The sequence below is a fragment of the Lissotriton vulgaris genome, chromosome 4_1 (genome assembly GCF_964263255.1).
Source record: "Lissotriton vulgaris chromosome 4_1, aLisVul1.2, whole genome shotgun sequence".
Lineage (NCBI taxonomy): Eukaryota > Metazoa > Chordata > Amphibia > Caudata > Salamandridae > Lissotriton > Lissotriton vulgaris.
This window is the reverse complement of record NC_141691.1, coordinates 886689477-886709095: the sequence shown is the minus strand read 5'-3', so window position 1 is coordinate 886709095 and position 19619 is coordinate 886689477.

Sequence of the window (19619 nt, the reverse complement as noted above, 5' to 3'; positions counted from 1 at the left end):
CTCTCCCCCTTCCCGGCCAAGACCCTTCCCGCCACCCCCCCATAAGAAGGTTGCCACTGACCCAGCCTGGCCCCACGCCCAGTCCTATGATAAACTTTATATTGTCAAAGAGTCTTCCTCTGGTGGCAAGGCCCGTGCCCTCCCCTCCCCCACCCCCTAATGATACTACTACTGACACTGGCACCGATACAGATTCCTCGGATGCAGCCCCACGCAAGCACACTAAAAAGCATAAGCATGCCTCTCCCTCCGTCACTCCTTCACCCTTCTCCTTTGACCCAGCGGACATTGTACATCCTAGGTCCCCTGATTGGGTTCCCCCCCCCCAGCTCTGGCGGAGTACCTGGAGTCTCATCTCTGTAAAGGTTTTGATAAAGAGGTGAGAGCTCGCCTTAAGTCCAAGTGCCCCCGTCCCGACTTGGCCCACAAAGTGGCCGTCACTCCCGACATTGACCATTCCATGACTACTTTCCTCAAAAAACAAAAGAAAGACCCCAAAAAAGGGATTGATCGCGCGCTCAGAGCGTGCCAGGATAAGGTCCTTGACCTTTCGGGACCTTTGGCCATGATACTGGAGCTGGCCCTCCGGGCTCAAGAGACAGGTGATGCCATCCACCCTGAAGTCCTTGCGGGTTGGGCGCAGCGGGCCATTTGCATGTTGGGTAACGCCAACTGTGCTCTAGCTTCTGAGATACGGAAGTCAGTCTTACTCCGGATTGATCCCCAATTGGTTGAATTGGCTTTGTCGGAGCCGGGTCCTTTGGCCGAAGGACAGTTGTTTGGAGACAACTTTGTAAAAGACATTGCTAAATTTGTAAATACCTTTGCATCTTTGGATAAGTCTCAAACCTCCTTGAAGAGGGTCTTGCACCAGGTCTCTAATAGGGCCGGCCGTGCCAGAGGACGCTCGACCGGCCGCAACTCGAATATCAGTCCTCAACGAGGTTACGCCTCTAGACGGGGCAGAGGGTATACACAGGAACCGGACTAGGCTGGTTTCTACCCGTCGAGATCCCGCGGCTTCAGAGGTCGCTATAATCGAGGGGTCAACAGAGGCTACAAAAATTTCGACAATCAGTCCTCTGGTAAGTCAAATGTGCCCCTTGGTCCCTTTAGGGGGCATATTGCGTTATTTTGTAAGGAATTGGACGTGTCTCACTTCAGATGCTTGGCTACTGCAGACTGTCCAGGGCTACTACATATAGATGTTGGAATGTCCCCTTCAAACCTTTCCCCCTCAACCTCTCCTTTTTTCCCGCCTAGAACAGAGTTTTATCGACTCAGAACTGGAAGAATTGTTACAAAAAAGGGCTATTGCTGTCGGACTCTTCATTCCAGCAGGTTTCTGCAGTCACGTCTTCCTGGTACAGAAGAAGGGTGGCGGCCAACGCTTGGTTTTAAACTTAAGAGACTTCAATCCCAATGTCACTTATCGCCACTTCAAGATGGAGGGTATCCATCTTTTGCGAGATCTTCTGTTGGAGAATGACTGGATGATCCGCTTAGACTTAAAGGATGCCTATCTGACAGTCCCCATCTGCCCCTCTCATCAAAACTTCTTGCAGTTTCCTTGGAAAGGGCGATGGTATCGTTACAAGGTGCTTCCCTTCGGCCTGTCTTCAGCCCCTTGGGTATTCACCAAGCTTCTCAAACCTGTGATCTCTCGTCTGCGAGAGATGGGAGTGCGTCTCATTGTCTACCTGGACGACATGCTCATCCTAGCCCAAGATCGGTCCCTCTTTCTCACTCACTTGGAGTGGACGACGTCCCTGTTGCAGGATCTGGGGTTCGTCATCAACACCAAGAAATCGGTGATGATACCCAATCAGCAGATGAAATTCCTAGGTTTCCTGATAGACTCGGTTGCAGCTCAACTGCTCCTTCCCCTTCACAAGATCAGGTCCATTAAAAGGGAAATAACTTCCACATTGACCAGGGAGAAGATTTCCTTGCGTGTGCTAGCGAGGATTGTGGGCCTTCTGGCCTCGTCAATCCAAGCCATTTTCCCCGGCCCTTTACACTACAGGGCCCTTCAGAGACTGAAAATCTTTTATCTGCAGAGGAAATTTCACTACGATCACCTAATTCCTCTTTCCCCCGAGGCCCGGGAGGAGCTCCAGTGGTGGCTAGAACACATGTCTGCCTGGAATGGCCGAGCCATCTTCGGCGCAGCCCCGGATGTGGTAGTCGAATCGGACGCCAGTCAATGGGGCTGGGGCGCTCGCTGTGGAGATTATACCACAGGAGGACGGTGGTCATCAGACGAACTCACACTACACATAAACTGTCTAGAGTTGTTGGCAGGGTCCTTTGCCATCAGGTCTGTCTCACCACTGAAGAGCAATTGTTGTATTCTCCTTCGAATGAACAATGTCTCAGCTGTGAGATATATCAACCGATTGGGAGGGACGAAGTCCAGAATGCTGGTCCACATTGCAAAAGAATTTTGGCACTTCTGCCTGGATCGCAAGATCTCTGTGGTGGCGGAATACCTTCCGGGGAAATTCAATCAGGTGGCGGATTGGAATTCCCGATTTCTCCGAGATTTCAGCGATTGGAGACTTCACCCATCACTGTTTTCTCAGATCATGACTATGCGAGGCCCCTGTCAAGTAGACCTGTTTGCTTCTCGCCTCAATGCCCATCTCCCCCAGTTTTACAGTTGGAGACTGGATCCGATGGCGATGGGAACGGACGCGTTCCTTCGCCATTGGGGGCAACGGAGGAATTATGCCTTTCCCCCGTTTGCGCTGATCCCGAGAGTAGCTTCGTTGGTGCGCCAACAGATGGGCGACAATTGTGTTGGTGACTCCATTCTGTTGCTGTTGGAGTTGTCTGTGGATCTTCCCTTCCGGCTCCCAGTCTACCCAACGCTTCTGCAGGACCCAGTAGGAGCTTTCCATCCACTAATCCTGCAGAACCAATTGACCTTAATGGTGTGGACGCTCTCCGGAGACATGAATGCCTTGCAGGTCTTTCACGAGAAGCTTCCGGCTTTATGCACCAAGCGTGGGCTTCTTCCACCCGAAAACATTACTCTGCATCTTGGAAGAAGTGGGTGGGTTGGTGCGTTTCAAAACAGGTGGATCCCGTGGGATCAAATGTGCCTGAGGTACTGAATTTTTTGTCTGAACGTGCAGCTTCAGGCCTGGCTTACAGGTCGGTTTAAAAATTTCAGGTCTGCAATTTCTGCTGGTCATGATCACATCGAGGGTAAGCCTGTGGGGATGCACCCCTTGGTTTGTAAGTTGCTTAAAGGTGTGCGTGTGGCCAACCCTCCTCGGCCCAGGTATTCCGCAATGTGGGATGTTACAAAGGTGCTTAATTTTTTGGAAACCTGGCCCAATTATGGTGATATGTTTTTAAAACAGCTCTCTGCCAAGCTCACTATGCTATTGTGTCTCATTTCATGTCGCAGAGTTTCAGATGTTAGAGCCTTAGATTTAGCTGGTAGGATGTTTTCTCCTCAGGGTGTCTCCTTTGTTATCACATGACGAACTAAGACCATGTCACGCTCAGTTGAGTATCCCGCCTTTCCACATAACAGCAAGCTATGTGTGTTGCAGTGTCTCAAATGTTATGAAGGGTTGATCCTTTAGGTCAGCTGTTGATCAGTGTTCAAAAACCCTTCAAACCGGTCGCTGCGGCTACTTTAGCCAGATGGGTTAGATGGATCATGTCGGAGGCGGGCATTGATATATCTGCTTATGGTGCTCACTCAGCTAGAGGTGCGATGGCTTCTAAAGCCTATTTATTGGGTTCCCGCTTGGAGGATATCCTAAAAGCGGCTGATTGGTCTTCGGATTCAATGTTTAAAGTGTTTTTATTATAAACCCATTCCTCCTGTTTCTGATGCTGTGATTGATGAGCTTTGATTGATGAGCTTTGAACCAGCATAATCAGAAGCCTCCAGTCCTGCCATAGAATACAACATTTTCTAGCTATCGCAACAAGAATTTTAGATTCTATTAAGGACACGGAGGCGAGGATTATCCCACCTGTTGGGACAGTTATATAACTGTAAAGTTGTTTGAAATTATGTTGTTTAACAACTTTGTACCCACCCTCTGAGAAATGTAGTTTGTGGGTTTCTTTTCTCAAAGCTTCTTTTTCTGTTTCAGGAAATGACTCCAACAAGAGTTAATTGCCTCCTGTGGATTGTGCTGCTGTACCTTCCCGGTGGAAGATGATTCTTCGTGGTTATGGATCTTTTCTCCGTTGAGAATTTTTAAGGAACTGTTCTCTCCGTTGAGAGTTAAAGACTTTGTTTCACTATGACAAGACTGTTCGTGCAAAGAAAGAGGAGGCCAGATTAGTGTCTCTATACTTTATATGCTTGTTACTACTGTGATTGGTTACTGTTATTGGAGGCGTGGTTCAAAGCCTCATGGGAAATGTTGTTTTTTACCATTGTAGTTTTACTATCATTGGCTGCTGCTTGTGCAATAAAGAAATGAGAAAGCATAATCCTCGCCTCCGTGTCCTTAATAGAATCTAAAATTCTTGTTGCGATAGCTAGAAAATATTGTATTCAGGGGTACCTCCCAAAGGAGAGGCTGGACAGTGGGAAGGATACTCCCTTTTCCTTTGTCTGGTTTCACACCAGAGCGGGAGTCAACAGCTCCTCGATCTGGTTTGAGCTGGAGTATGCAAGGAGGGCACCAAATGTGCCCCTCAAGCAGTCTGAGTAGTGCTGGCCTGCGCCCCCACCCTGTCCCAATAAACTACCCCCTGTCTTGGAGGCGGTCACATCTCCCTGTGACAGGATGCCTATTGTTCTGCCTTCCTGTGCTAGAGCTTGGCTCATCAGCAGTAGGGCAGAATCGTGTCTCAGGTCGGCAGCAGCCCGAGCTTGCTGTCCAGTTCTGGCAGACTGGCACCGGGAGCACTGAGGGCCTCCCAAAGGAGATTCACAGTGCATGGAATCATAGCTCCCACACCGTCTACAGTGTGGGGGTATGATTTGCTTGAAATCATACCTCCCAAACCGTCTACGGTGTGGGGGTATGATTCCAACATGTTTGATACCAAACATGACAGGGTTCATTACAGACAGTTTATGCCCCATCTATGTATCGTAATGGCTGATTACACTTACAACCTTGGAGAATGGACTCCAAACTTTGTAAGGGTGTCCTGCTCATGCAGGGACACCCTCACACTTAAAACAGAGCACCCTGCCTTTGGGACTGAAATGCCTATTAGGGGGGTGACTTAGAAGTTTTAAGTGCAGTGATGTTAGATATAAGAAACTTAACATCTTTCATGGGAGATGCAAGCACCACCTAACACAGGCTGCAATGACAGGCCTGTAGTCAGAGTTTGGAGAGTCCCCTACGCGTGGCACAATACATGCTGTAGCCCATGGGGGACCCCTGGTGTACTTAGGCCAAAGGTACCTTAGTACCATGTACTAGGGACTTACTACGGTACACCAGCAGCCATTTAGTAATGTACCAAGTTACGCACCGTATTCAATTTAGGGAAGAAGCTCAGTGACTGGGGTCCTGATTAGCAGGATCCCAGTCGGACTAGTCAGAAAAACTGTATAACACCAGTATAACACCAGAAATAAGTGGGGGTAACCATGAAAGCAGATTTCTACTTTCCTACAGCTATCCTACTCCTCGCGAGACACAGATTGACAGCCACCAGAAACTTGATGGATCCTGTAATCTCTCTATCGCACACCAGCAGCACCAGTAAGGATGTCAACCCCATTATTCACCATTGATCTCCCCAACCTCCAACAGCACTGCCTGGCAAAACCTCTGCACCCTTGGACAAACCAGGCAACATGAGCAGACCTCACCTCCTTCTCACCACACCGAGGACAACAGGAACTGTCGCCACATTTGAACAAAAGGGCTGGTGTGTAATACGCCCTGTTAACATGTTTGAAATGCAGTAACCTATGCATGTTATTTAGAGAAATTGACTTTACAATCGAGAAGCAATAGGACCACTGCTTTGTAGTGTAGTTTCTATATTCCCAATAGGCTCTGCGCATTGGAATAACATAAACTGTAGTTTAGATGTAGGACTGAGGTCGACTAGGTCTCTACTGAATATGTTAGACTTAATTAGGTATGCCAGCTAGCTCAGAGGCCACTAGAAACTTTCTCGAATGAACAGGGAGGAGTTAACTTCCCTGATTAGACAAGAAGGGATTAGCTTCTGACAACCGCATGAAAATGACAACTTTGCTCCCTCCAGAATAAGGAGTATATCTCCAGAGTCGTGTGAAAACAATAGATAGCTATTTCACTCAGTCAATCGTGCATGCTTAGTTTCACCAGAGTGCAGAGAAATGGAAAGACGGGCGTTTTCAATAAAAGGTGTTATTTATTGAGCAGTCTTCTTTCTCATGCAAGAGAAGTGAATTGCCACAATTGCAATTCTTGTCATAAAGTAAAGCGCGTACAGTAAAAGGAGTAAATAATACTGTAAAAGCATTAATATGGTTTCTGAGCCATATGATACTTAAAACGGATAAAATATATATAATTATATACAATGATAAAAATTGACTAAACGTACTCAACTGGTGCTTCTAAGATACGCCTACCCCAGTGTACCTAACCTAAGCCTAGTACGTGGGAAGGAGTAAGGGAGTTGCAGTTTAAGTTAAGTTAGTTTGCCAAGAATCTGAATCAAGAATTCTCTAAGGGTCTAATCAGCTCCGTACCTTGGTTTTAGAATGAAGGAGGTCTTGTATCTCGTTCTCAGGACTCGATCTCCCAGTAACCCGCATGGGTGACTGGAAACACTGGAGCTGGATTTTCTCGGCAGGAGAAAAGACAGTGTCTTTCTCAGTGCGTCAAATGGGAGGGACGGCTTCCTTCGGCACTCGCATCAGCTGGGCTTCGGGTAAGTAGATAGCCGCTCTGCTCCAAACCACTGTGTGTTGCTTAAGGCAAATGCTGGTATATTTATACCTGGAAGGTGCCATGTTTGACGTAAGGTTGGACATAAGACGTCAATAAGAACTGTCACTAAGAACTGGAAGTTCTTTCAAGACTCGCAGGAGTTCTAGGACAAATCAAAACAAAAGCAGGGGGAATTCCCGGGTTGCTGGAGGTTTGGTTTGTTTAAAGAACTCGTTGTACTTTCTAGGAGTCTAAGGAAGTAGCCTTGCCGTATTTGGACTGCATTGGCTATTACTAAATATGGATATGATTCTTATGCCTTTATAAGGATATGATTTGGTATAACCACATAAGGGCATAAATCGGGAATATTGCTTGTCATCAATGGTAATTCCCATATCCCTCTGCCAATAGAACCAAGCTTTTGTAATTTCCGCCCTCCGTGCTTCCTGAGCAAATGCATAGAGTTTCACTGCGATGCTGCAAGGCGCAGATACTTGAAGCGAGAGTTCAATGCGGTAACTCCAGGGTTTCAAGCAAGTCCTAATTTGGTAGGTCATGCATCAAATGACACACCCTGTAATAATTAAACTTGGCTAAGACAGTGGGTTTGTCACTCAGCTCATGGACCTGATTTGAGTCATATATAAACCCATCACTAAAAAAGCCAGCCATAGTCTGCAAGCCCAAACCCCGGAGCGCCATCACCACCCGTCATTCTTATCCCAAAGCAAACCACAGACTCCAATCCAAGGGCACGTGCAGCTCATAAAGCATGGATCCAGCCTAGCACTCCAAAAAGACACCGTGAAGAATAAACCGTTGTGTTCAAGGAATCAAAGACGTTACGGCACCGCACTGGCTTTGCGAACAGCATCTGTGGAAGCATGAGTGGCGAAGCAGCATTGCCTTTCAGCCACAGATGCAGTAACTACCATGGTCCATATAGCCAATGGTGGGCAAACATGAACTGTGAAGCCCTATATTAAGTTTCCACATCCAGGGAGTTCAACATGGCATGGTCATAGCGTAGAGCAAGCGTATCCCAACAATCCGCAGCTGCTTCCACACCCTGGCCAGAAGAAGCATAAGGTCCCGTAAGTTGTCAAACACTCCGCGAGGAAGAAGAATTGGAATATTCCAGAACAGAAATAGGAAACAAGACAACACCCCAATTTTCATTATGCCTATGTGCCCAACGAGCGACAGAGATAACCTAATTCTATGGTCTACTGCATCCAAGAATTTCTGCACTGTCCTACCATAATTATCTGACACAACTACCGCCAGATCTGTGTGAACTTGTATTTCCAAATATCGCACCAAATCTGTCGTCCATTCCAAGTTGAAGTCTAGCTGCCCCAGGGCCATAGCAGCGGTAGGAGGATATATCAGGGACTTATCCCATTTGATGAATGAACCGGAATGCCCCACAAACACCACCACCTCCCACAGGGCCGGAGCCAGATTATGTTCGGGATTTCACACATAAAGGAGAGTATCGCACTCGTATACCAAAACAATCAAATTGTAGTGCAAGAACCGTAGCCCATGACGTGCATGATATTCCCGGAGTGCACAAGTCAACGACTCGACCACCAGGGTGTATAAATAGGGTGAAAGGGCCCTGTCTAGTACACCTCATGCTGTCTATGGCATCTGTTATAGAGGCAATAACCTAGATGCATGTTGTGCTGCTTGTAAAGCACTCAGATCAGTTGGAGAAAGACATCTTCAACTTAAATGCACCACAGTACAGCCAGCATGAACTCCCACTACACAGAATCAAATGCTTTTTTTGCATCTAAAGATTAGATTAGATTGGAATACTTGTAGAGCGCATGGCTGCCTCAGCAATGAAGCGTCCCAGCCCTGAAGCAAGACGAAGTGGGGAGAAGGCGAGGAGTTATCATTAAGAGAAGAGCCAAGTCTTCACAAGCCTTCTGAAGACCTGGTGGTCAGAATTGCAACAGATGTGTAGAGGGAGAGAATTCCATAAGGCGGGGGCCAGTCGCCTGAAGGAGCGACCACCAGATCTAGACCTTCGTATACATGGAATTCTTGCAAGAAGCAAATTCGGCGAGCGCAGCGCTCGTGAGGCAGAATATTGGGCGCACAGATCGTTCAGGATTTCTGGGCTAATACCTGTCAGAATCTTGTGCGTAGTACAGAGCGCCTTGGACCAAACTCGATGTTCGAGGGGCAGCCAATGCAGGCGATGGAGGAGGTTGGAGGCATGGCTGTACTTGGAGAGGGTAAAGATGGCACGTGCTGCAGCGTTTTGGAACTGCTGCAATCGGTTCATTACTGACTTATTGGAGCCCAGAAGAAGCACATTGCAATAGTCTAATCGGGCCAGTATGGAGGCTTGAATGATCAGCTGACGTGTTTGGGCTTCAAACAGACCAAGTATCGGCTTAAGGCCACGAAGTAGCCAGAAACATTTCCCAGCCACTGATTTGGCATGCGTCTCCAAGTTAAGATCTTTGTCAAACATAATTCCCAGATTTTTCACCTTGGATTTAGGGGCAGGAGAGGCTCCAAGGATTTTGGAGGCCACTATTCATTGTCCCAGAGGGGGGAGTCTTTGACAACCAGAAGAATCTCTGATTTAGCTGAGTTCAGCTGCAGGAAGTTAGCTGTCATCCACTCTGCAATGTCCGATATGTCTTCTTTAAATTTCGCTCTATATTGGCTTGGTTTGTTTGACAGGGTGATCACCAATTGGGTGTCATCTGCATATGACTCCAAGGAGATTCCCCGCGCTTTGGCCATCTGCACCAGTGGGCTCATATAGACATTAAAAAACGGGGGGCTCAATGCTGATCCCTGAGGAACCCCGCAACGGAGTGGGTGAACACGGGAGGCAAAAGGGGGAGCTATTACTTGGAAAGTCCGATCGGCCAAAAAGGAGGAGAACCAAAATAAGGATTTGTTGCTGACCCCCATCTCCTCCAGACGGAGAACCTCAGCTATGGTTCTGTTGGATCTGAGTGCGGCTTTTGACATGAAATCCTGCACTCAGATCCAACAGAACCATAGCCGAGGTTCTGCCGGCCTCCAAGGCAGACTGCAGTTGTTCCACAACCGTCAGCAGTGCAGACTCCATACTATATTGTGATCGGAAACCATTCTGGGAGCTATCCAATATGCAATTAGCTTCCAGGAATTGAGTTAAAGTCAAACTCACATGAGCTTCCAAGATTTTGGATTAAAATGGAAGCAACGAGATCGGACGATAGTTTTTCAACTTAGATGCGTCCAGTGTTGTTTTTTTAAGTAAGGGGACCACTTTTTCATGCTTCCAGGATTTTGGAACCACCGCCGAAGCAAGGGATAGATTGAGCAGCTCCAGACACTCTTTTCGAAAGGCGTCAGGTCTTAAGGGGTCGTCTGGCGATCCTGATTTATTTTGACCACCAGTGCTTCCAGGTCTTTAAGAAGAATAGTGGGGAGTGACGTGAGAGGGACAATCTCAGGGCCTAAGTACATGTTCCGCCCGGTGACGTTGAGGGGTACGCCGTGGTTAAAATGATGGTAGATACGTTCCACCTTCTCCAGAAAGAAATTCACCAGCTCTTCACATTGTCGGCTGAAAGATATAGTGCTGCCTGATGCCGAGGGAGAGGTAACCAAATCCTTTAAAAGGGAGAATATGGTTTTTCTACGACTATTACTTGTAGTGATCATGCTGCAATAGTGAGCTGCCCTAGTTTTAAGCACCAATTTATGGTAAGACTTGATTGCTAATTTTACTGTAATTTAGCCTGGGAATCATATGAATGCCTCCATACTCTTTCTAGAACCTTGCAATTCTTCTTGGTTAGGGTCAGGTCCTCATTGAACCAGGTGTAGCCCGAGCACATTTAAAGTGGGTGAGTTTGAGTGGGATACAAGTGTCCAGTGCTTGGGTTACCCACCTTTGAAAGAGAGCATCGCCTCTTCCATATTTACGGCTTTATCCAGTGGCTGTGTCATGAAGGCTGTGAGGAAAGACTCTTGGTTAGTTTGTGCCAGGGCAGTTTCAGTGAAGGGTGCTGGTTTGACTGGGACTTAGGACAGGCTAGCGTTAGCGGCATTAAGATGAGAAAGTGATTTGTCCAGATCATAGGGAGGGGTGCTTGGACTTCCAGTGACACGAGGTTTGAAAAAATCGGGTCGAGGAGATGCCCAGCGAAATGCATAGAGCCCTGGACCAATTGAGTCAATTGGCAAGCTGCCAAATCCCCAAGGAAACTTAAAATGTCCAGGGATTCCAGCATCTCTAGTTGGAGGTTCAGGTCACCAATACTATTAAACTTGGCAGTCTGGAGTGCTAGTACCGTGATAGTATTCGCCAGAACTTCTCTAAAAGTTTTAGATGGACCAGGTGGGTGATAAATGAGTAGGACTATTACAAAGCTGCCCCAGCCAGGGGGAAGGCTCCTCTGTGCACTGCTCTTGGAGACTGGATAGTCTTATTGACTTTTGTAAGTTTAATAAAGTTCTGGGGCAGCTTTGTAATAGTCCTTGTTGTATTTTTACGCTGTGTGGATCAGACAGCGATTCCACTGTAGTACGCCACAGATAACAAAACCACAGAATATAACAGATTAAACCGAGCGGTGCAAGTCCCATTCACTCCTTTTGATAAATGAGTAGGCCAGAGAAAGTGAAATTTGCACTCAGTGTGGTTTTGAAGAGCGGACTCTCACAGTCCTGTAAGTCTTGGGGGATAAGGCTACACAATTGTACTGTTTTATAGATAATTGCAATACCACCCCTCTCCCCCCTGTTCTATTTAGACTGCATATTACAAAACCTGCGGGGAGGGATGGTGTCGTTATAGTCACAGAGGCCTTTGAAAGTCAGGTTTCAGTTAAAAAGAGGACCTCAGGTGACCGATCCTGAAGGAGGTTGAACACCTCAGCGTGGTGTTTAGTCAGGGATCAGCAGTTGACACTGAGAAGGGTATTTGTCGGAGCCCTAGCCCCTGAGAGTGTAGGGTAAATAAACTGCTTGACACCTACTGCCGGGTCAAGATGCTGGATCGCACTGAAGAGCATTCTAAGAGTAAATGACAAGGACCACTGGGAACTAACCCGGACTGCTCAGGGCCCACCAATCCTGGAAGAAATGGTGCTAGCCGGTTAGTCAATATCTTTGCGAAAATTTTGGTGTTGACATTTAATAGCAACAACGGTCTAAAAGATGAGCAGCAGTCTGCCGGTTTGACAGGTTTCAACAAAGTGCCAAGTAAGGCCCCACTCATTGTTGGTGGCATGCAGCGCTCTTTAACCACCTCCTCATACAAAGTGACCATATGCAGGATAAGCTGATCTTGATAAGCCTTGTAAAAGGCTACTGTCATCCCTTCAAAGCCAAGTGCTTTCCCTTTTGGCCCATATTTCCACTGAACTTAATTGGGTCAGAAGGTGCTCCCTGTGTTCTAACGTGACTCATTTCATGGAGATATGTGCAAGATAATCAGTTGCTACGTGTTCATGATGGGAAAGTTGTGACAGCTTTGTGCAATGTTGTGCCACTCTTCTAGCTTGACCCATATATCGCCAAGCAGGCTTCGCTCCACTGTCTCCCTATGCCCCCACTCATGTCTGCAATCTACGCCTCCAGCCGCGCTATCAACCACGCAACACACTTAGTACCCCAGCGGGCTAAGAGAGAGTGACCCCCGGATGGAAACCTCAAAGCCTTCCCACGCCGTGGCAAACTTTTCAACAGAGCTGATGTTAGTTTGATAGTAGTCGTCTATGCTTGCGCAAACTCCTCTTTAAACGCAGTGTCTAAAAGCAAATATGGATGGAAGTGCCATGTAAACACAGGTGGTCTCAGGTTGCAAAGTTCTAACTCCAACACCACCGGGGAATGTCAGAGTATGTGCGTGGCAATGGCTCACAGAGCCACACACACACCACCAAACTTCAGGAGAATACCCAAAAATCAATACAAGTGTGGATTCCAAGCACAGTAAAGTAGTGAGTGTATCCCACTCCTGCAGGAGACCTATGTTGCCACATATCTATCAAGCTACACTGGGAAGCAAACTGAGGGCTCAGGACGCAGCAGAGGCCCACAGCGGCAGTCCCCTGGAGCAATCCAGCCCTGGACATAATGCCCCATATCTGAGGCCGGTCACCCCACTGGATCAACTGGGCACTCAGCGCATGATAAAACAGTGGGCCATAGTAATTAGGTCTATCGACTCCCACCAGCAAGACCGCCAAGTCGTCCAGCGCTCCATCACATACCTGCCTCCTGAGTCCATGCACACCTTTTGCAACTTAACACCCGAGCCCCCCTGTGCCCAGATGAGTACACCCTGGGCATGTGATGTAAATCCAGCAGCAGAGCACAGTCTCTGCATATGGCACTGTAACAATACACCGCTCCAAGGAGCCACATATGCTTGCTTTAATATAGCTACATCTACTTTATGCTGAAGTGAGTATGCAACAACCTTGCAGGTCTTCCTGCAATTATTCAGTTCCCTGACATTTCAAGTAAGGGGTTTCAAAAGTGCAGGGCATTGAGCCCCTAACGCTTCACCTTGCGCATCATCCACCATCGTCATGCAACTCGACCTGCTCAATCAGCCCAGTGAACAATTCATGTTTGGCTTGCAACCAATGCCAGTGCAAACAGTTGTAATAAACAATACCCACCGCCTGCTCATGCTGCACACTCCAACAACATACACAGCAATACATATCCGACCTAGAACCCACCCAAAAGCATTCCAAAAGAACCCTAAACAAGACTTGGTGGTACACACCTTTTATTCCACAGAATTAGTGGTGATTGGCAATTGGAAACTGGTTGTATTGTAAACACACAGATTAACGTGAACAGCAGTTCACGGGTTGATCGGCCCACAGCTGAATTGTGATGAACTGCCTTGCATTTTCGGATGAACAGATAGCTTTAATCCTCTCTGCTCCGTCACTGTTGCCAGATGCTCCTTTGACAACTGAATGATGGCACGGCCAGGGAGGAATGGAAAAAATTTACCAACCTTAAAAAAACAACAGATACGGGTTGCCCTTCATGGGGCGCTCATGACAGAGTATTTACGTGCGGGAGCCTCTCCCCCAAGTCTATTAGTGAGATTAGAACCCAAGATTTTTCTAGAAGACAAACAATTTCGGGTGGATTGGAGCTTGATAGCAAATAAGTGCACCAGAGATTGGTTGATCTTAATCAATAATACCGCCAAAAGATTTAGTGAAGAAGTATCAAGGGAGATCCTTGAGTTAGAAGATACCCTAAAGAATAACACTGCACTAAGAGATGCTAAGGAACAACTAGCACGGATTCAGGGAGACCTTTTTCAATATAAGACGTATATGGTTAACCAGAAGATCAAAGGTTTAAAGAAAAATTTAGATCGTTACTCACATGCTTGGGCGTTCCCTTACACTGAGGATGAATATTATGATGCTCCTGTAGAACAGTCACGTGCCCAGAATGTTCGGAGAAGGGGGCAGAATTTCCAGAGAGGTGGTCAAAGAGGAAACAGGCGGACACCCAACAACTGGCAAATTGATAATACAAGCAGTGAAGAGGAGGAGGTTTCTGACCGCCCATCAGTATCTAATCAGAGCAGGGTTAACTTTGCACCTGAGAATAGATCTGACGAAGACCTGGGGGTTCTCCTCAGGGCTTTTTTAGGGCAAACCCAGAGAGGGGCTCGAGGGGGAGGAGGCCAGGCCCAGAGGGGACAAGGCAGGGGCAGGGCCGAAACAACATGGAAGACACATTCTCCCTGCATTACAGGGAGCAGAGGCAGAACCTTTCAGAGCTAAGTGATGGGACCACATTACAACCCACGAATAACAGTGATATCATGGTTAACCTTTCCTCTTACGAATTAACATCTACTGAACGGAGTGTTCTCAATAAAGGACTCAGTTTTGTTCCCACCCCGAAACACGATTCCTTTCTGTGCAGAATTGAGTTGGCACAAATGATGAGGAAGATCAAGCTACAAAAATTCTTTGCGGACAAAGAGAAGATGTGCCTGTCCATCTTTGACACTAATCTTCATCGCCCTTCGAGCTTTTGTCCCCCCACATCCTCTCTTGGCCCTGAAGTGGCAGTGTTCAAACAACGGGTCCTACATGAGATTGAGACTCTTGAACAAACCTATGAGCAACGTTTTGCACATAATATGAGTAAGGCTTGCTGTGAGATATTTACAAGAGAACACTGTCATTACTATAAAACAAGCCGACAAAGGCGGTGCCGTTGTCGTGCTTAACACCTGTGATTATGAAAATGAGATAAAGAGATTGTTGGAGGTCCGCACTAATTACCATCCTCTTATGCGAGACCCCACACCAGAACTCCTTGACATTATCAAAGGAATGATGGCTGACGCTGTGGCAAAAAAATTTATAACATCTAAAGAGGCGGATTTCATTATTAATACGAAACCATGGGTCCCGGCATTTTACATCTTGCCCAAAATTAATAAGCCACAGCATCCTCCCCGGGACCCCCGATTGTTTTGGGTATCCAATCGGTTCTGGAACCGCTTTCGCAGTTCGCAGATTTCTTTTTAAGGGAGGCAGTGATTTCTCAAAGCTCATATGTACAGGATACCACTGACATACTGAATGTTTTGAAGGACATTGACTTTGACTCTGAAAACCAACTACTGGTGACTATTGACATCGAGTCATTGTACACTAGTATTTCCAGGATGACACGCTGGTGGCAGCAGCGCGCCCTGGGGGGTCTTGAATGGTTTTATGATAGGCCCCAGACTTTTGTGATGCAATGCATTGAGTTGGCACTTACAAAAAAGTTTTTGGAGTACAAAGGCCAACTATATTTACAGACGTAGGGGACTTCAATGGGGGCCACATTCACCCCAAGTCTGGCCTGCATTTATGTAGGCCAGTTTGAGGAGAATGTGATCTATCACCCCACCAACCCGTATCTGAGAAACATCTCTTTATGGAGGAGGTATATAGATGATGTCCTTTGCATCTGAACAGGTACAGAGGATCTTTTGAGGACATTCTTGCAGTGGCTGAACCAGGCAGATGACAGCTTGCGGTTCACATGGACCATCAGTAAGACATCAGCAGTATATCTCAATGTTGGCATCTCTGTTGTGGACCATAAACTGGCCACCAATGTCCACCATAAGAATACCAATAGAAATGAGCTCCTCCACTACCGCTCATTCCATCTGAGGGCACTAAGGTATAACCTCCCGGTGGGCCAGGTTTTGCGGTATAGGCGGACCTGTTCCACCACGGATGCTTTATTTGGAACAGTCTGAGGGGCTGGTGATAAAACTCAGAGAAAGAGATTACCCCATGAAGGTCATTAAACCAGCCTGTAAACGAGCACTTAACCCCCTGTGGGAAGCCCTATTGGAGAGAAATGTTAGGGAGAGACAGGCTATACTTCCCATAGTCACTACCTTTGACCGCTTATCCACCAAAATGAGACAGGTCATCAGGAAACATTGGTCCATTTTGGACACAGCAACAAGTAAGATGCCAGTTCCACGCTTTGCCTTTAAAAGGGCACCGAATTTAAGAGATAAACTGGTTCACACCGCACTCCAGCTATGACAAAAACCAGGAACTCTTCCCACAGGACACTATTCTGTAGTGTAGTTCCTATATTCCCAATAGGCTCTGCGCATTGGAATTATGTATCCAGTAGTTTAGACGTAGGACTGAAGTCGACTAGGACTCTACAGAATATACTACACTTAATTGTGTGTGTGCCAGCTAGCTCAGAGATCACTAGAAACTTTCATGAATACACAAGACGGGATTAGTTTCTGATAACCGCATAAACATGACAACTTTGTTTCCCAAGAATAAGAAATCAATCTCTAGAGTCGCGAAAACAATAGATAGTTATTTCACTCAGTCAATCGTGCATGCTTCATTTCACCAGAGGTGCAGGGAAATAGAGAGACAGGCGTTTTCAATAAAAAGGTTTTTATTGAATAGTCTTCTTTCTCAAGCATAAGAAATTAACTGCTGCAATCATAATACTTGTGGTAAAGTACAAAGCGTAGAGTACGAAGAGTATTATAAAATAATATTGTAAAAGTATGATGGGGTTTCTAAGCCATAAAGTACCTAAGATGCATAAAATACATACAGTGACAAATAATGACTAAAAGTACTCAACTGGTGCTTCTAAAATACGCCTACCCCGGTGTACCTAACCTAGGTCTAGTACAAGGGAAGAAGTCGGTGAGGTGTAGCTTACTTTAAGTATTCTTTGCCAAGAATCTATTCCAAGAATACTCTAAGGGTCTAATCAGCTCCGTACCTTAGTTTAGAATGCAGGAGGTCTTGAATCTCTCTCTCAGGACTCGATTTCCCAGCAACCCGCAAGGGTAGCCTGGAAACACTGGAGCTGGATTTCTCGGCAAGAGAAAAGACAGCGTCTCTCTCAGTGTGTCAGCAGGAGGGTTGGCTTCCTTCGGCACTTGCTGCAGCAGGGCGTCTGGCAAGTAGATAGTCGAACTGCTCCAAACCACCGTGTGTTTGTTTGGACAAGTGTGGGCATATTTATACCTTAAAGGTGCTGAGTTTGACGTAAGATTGGACATAATAACGTCATTAGAGACTTGATTCTCTGAAAACTCCATGATTTCTTGGATAAATTAATATTCATGCAGGGGGAAGTCCCTGACTGCTGAAGGCGGGTTTTTCCAAGAAATCGTTGTAGATGTTCGGAACTAGTGGAAGTAGCCAAGCCTTATTAGGACTACTTGAGCTATGTCTTAATATGGTTGTGATTTCTATGCCTATATTAGAATACGATATTTTATACCTATATAAGGGCATGAATCGGGAAAATTACACTCGGGCCCTAAAACGCTATACAACACCTACTCCACGTATTAAGTCTAATATTACTAAATCTATAAGCATACAAAACATAACTAAAGCATGTGTCATAATCTCACCCAAAATACATGAAATGCATTAAACGTGGTTTATACACATACACAAGTATTTGTTCTGCACGCATTTTACAAGCAATAATTGTCATTAAAAATGCTATCTAAATAAAACATAAAATGACAGTTATGAAATGGCTCTAATTTTACAGAAGAAAAATGTCAAAACCATTCCATAGTATGATATACAAACTGTTATCGCTCTCATGAGATCATTCCAAATATTTGTCTATAGGAAGTATCAAATGAATTTCTTGTTCTCTAAGAATAGTTCTACTTTAAGCAGATTACTCTGTGCCAAGGAAAAAGGTTATATTCTGAAGAAAGAAAAAGAAAAAAAAATTCAAATGTAGCTTGCCGAAACATACAGCTCCCAAGTTAGAGGGTTTGTTTTGAAAAACCGGAGGCCGAATTTCAGAGTTCATGGAACGCTGTGTGCACTTTCAAAAGTTATTCTCGGTGTCGGGAGAAAACATCAAATCATCTAAGCTGGCAAAGAAGCCGTCTACCACAGTTGGTGAACGTTTAACTACTTCTTCAAGTAGATCAAATGTGCATAGATGTGAAGCATTGCTGTCAGCGTCATTCGCATTAGCAATGTTCGATGTAGATGGTACCTGTGTGCCCGTTGTTCCAGGTACCTCACCAATAGCTGAATTTGCTGGTGAGATCTCAATGAATGCCGTCATCAGGATTGGCAGTCCTTGGGGGCAACACAATGAATGAGTCGTTACTGGACCTAGCAATGCGTCAACATCCGATGGCAGTACTGATGGAAGTGTAAGACAGATGTTCAACACGCATTCTTCTCCGCAAAGCAGGCCTCGTGGAACAGGTAAGATGCAATCTTGCCAGATTGGTCTGAATGAAAGAAACCAAGTGGTATTCAGATCTCTTAAACGAGCCAAGCCAAGTAGAGGCAGACCACCGAACACAGAGTGCACGAAACTAGGAAAAATGCCGAGGACTGCTTCAAATGGTGTTAACAGTGCTGAAAGAATCGTCTTAAATACATGTGCAATGCCATTGGTATCAGACATGTTTAAGATTTGACCTAACATTTCCGCGAAATGTACTGGCCAGTTTGTTGCTAATAATGCATGTATCTCTGCAGAAGTCCTTGCAACTTGCAGATCATACGTTTCTCTAGACGAGGTCAGTGGCACAGTTTTTTGTAAAGAATGGCTTTCATTCTGCTTAAAGTATCAATTTGTATAGAAGAGATATTCAGTGAAGGCCATAACACAGACTCCCTGTCTGTATTACTTTTTGGATACAATACTTGCATATAACAAGTGACCCTGGCCAACACACTAACCAGATAGGCTTTTCCTGGCAACATTATTATTATTATTATTATTCCGAGTTTTGTATAGCGCCTGGTTACATAGGCATCCCCGCGCTTATCAGAAAATAACACAGCTACAAGAATGCAAGGATTAAACAGAGAACAAAAAAGTTTTTAAAAGTTTACGAAACCTGAAGAGACTGGCTTCGGAGCGCAGTTGTAAGGGCAGTGAGTTCCACAAGCAGGCCACATTTATTGAAAACCTTCTGCCCCCAGTTCTTGCCTTTTTCACCCTGCCAACCTGAAGGAGATGTTGGTGGTCAGAGCGGAGGGAACGAGAGGCCTTATAGGGCTGGACCATCTCCTCAAGAATAGGTGGACCCACCCCGTGCAGGACTTTGTGGGCGATGCAGAGTGACTTGAATTTCACCCGGTCCTTCACAGGGAGCCAGTGCAGTGCCCTCAACGCCGGGCGGGCAGATTGCCGCCTAGGGAGACCCGTCAAAAGCCTGGCAGCCGC